The following is a 2,129-nucleotide window of genomic DNA, read 5'->3' as shown; positions in this document are numbered from 1 at the left end:
ATCAAATTTGGCTACGACATAAGTTTCCATCAAGATCACAAAGTTGTCTCAACTACTGGCACTTAGGTTCTGAAGACAAACTCAATGAGGTTCTGATACTCATAAACTATTGTGAACACTTGACATCATCATGCACTTGATAGATGTAGAAGCTTGGTTCATACTAATCACTTCAAAGTAGTCTAAACTTGGTTAGCATTGGTGACTTGGTGAACACTACAAAACTCGACATATAAACTAAATCACTTGGTTGATACTCCTTGACTCGGTCAATACTAGATTCACATTACTGACACTATGGACTTGGTAGTAACTGGAGAACATAGTTGACACTATGTAACTCAGTTAGTACTATGAAGCTCGATTTGCATTGTCATTGATGAATTTGGTAGATACTTCTTGGTGTGAACTGAATGTAGATTTTGGACCTCAGTAGCAACAATAGAACTCAATAGCTGCTAACCAATTGACTAAATGTGAGTCACTAATAAACAAAATTTGACCATAATGTCAACAATCTCCCCCTTTGACATTAGTGGCAAAAACAATTATCAATCCAAAATTGAATTCTGAAAATTTTTAGGTGAAAACATTCTTTATTTCCATTTTGTGTCTTCAACTCAGTAACATACTTTATTTTTGAAATTTTACAAAATTTCTTTTATAAATGATATTTTCTGATTATCTGTACATGTATATGTATAATATTATGCTCCTTCCCCATACATATATACATATGATACCTTCTCAATATATATCCCATCTTCTCTCCTTTGTATATCACATCTTCTCCCCCTTTTTGACATAAATACTAAAGGTGTATACTACATGGTAATGAAATGTGACAAATCAGAATGTACCCTTAAAATTATTGCCATTATCTTGTCCCAATTTTCTTGTAACACCTTGCTTACATGACATGCAATTTGTACTTCTACTGATAACTCCATCATATGATCAACTATGGAGAAGTTATTGTCATGTATGAGAGTTTTGGCATGTGCAATGTGTTTATACAATGCATCCATGTTTGGAAGAATCATGCCTTGGATGTCTACAAGTGTGGCCCTAATCCTAGCTTCTTCCCTTAATAATTATTGTTGCAAATTAGTCAAAAAGCTGATCATTGAGTAATGAGCAGAAATATAGTTCGGGTCAAGTGACAAAAGATGTGCACTTGCCTTCAAATCTTCATCTATCTTAAATAATTTATTATTGATTCCTAGGTGAAGATAGATGTATCACACAACTTGCTAAATAATGAAGTTACATTAGTTGTAGAGGTTTCCAATGAGCTAAGAGTAGTAGACAAATGTACTTGATTTATTGCAATTATCTATGCAACTTGCTTCGATACTTTTTTCTCAAATTTCCTCTTTGGTCTCTGAAACAACTTTTCTTGTCTATTCACATTTTCGTTGAATTTATGGACAACTTCTACCAACTGATCCAAAATAGTTTTTTACTATCAACCTCAATACTCATTGCATCCATAAGTATATTCTTTACATCTTCAAGTACTTGGATTTCTCTTCTCTTCTCTTCTCTAAGCTTCTATTGCTTAGCTCTCTTTTGAAATAGTTCACCCTTATGTTCATTTGATCAAGATTCAGAGTAGAGATATCCCAATTTGGGATAACTATATCTTCATCAAGATCAATGTCTTCTTCTTTACCTTTATCCTTACTAGAAACTTTTGTACTTGGTTGAGGCTTGTTTTAGATTGTCCTTGTACTTGTTATATGCATACTTGGAATTCTAATAACAGTAAAAATAGAAGGGCTAGCAAAAAGAGTAGATATATCACTGACAATAGAAATACATTGTTTCTATGTAGCCAAATTTGATGATGGTAGAGGCAATTGCTGCTCGGTAGATGAAGTGATAATCACTTTAGCCAATATGATACTCAGCTGAACTAGTGCATAGATTGGTTGGGTGTATGGTGTTGCAGTGTTTACCACAACCAACTCGACATAATATTTCTTTGAGCTTGATGGCATTAAAGCTTTGCTTAGAGAATGAGGAAATGAGGCCATCATTACTGCTACAATCTTCTCTAGATCGGTTTCCTCATTACTCTAAATCTTCAGGATATTCTCCTCGGTAGCTTCCTATTCTTGTTCCTC

The sequence above is a fragment of the Cupressus sempervirens genome, chromosome 3, assembly GCF_028749045.1.
Source record: "Cupressus sempervirens isolate cs-2001-9-10 chromosome 3, ASM2874904v1, whole genome shotgun sequence".
Taxonomy (NCBI): Eukaryota; Viridiplantae; Streptophyta; class Pinopsida; order Cupressales; family Cupressaceae; genus Cupressus; species Cupressus sempervirens.
This window is presented reverse-complemented; position numbering follows the sequence as displayed.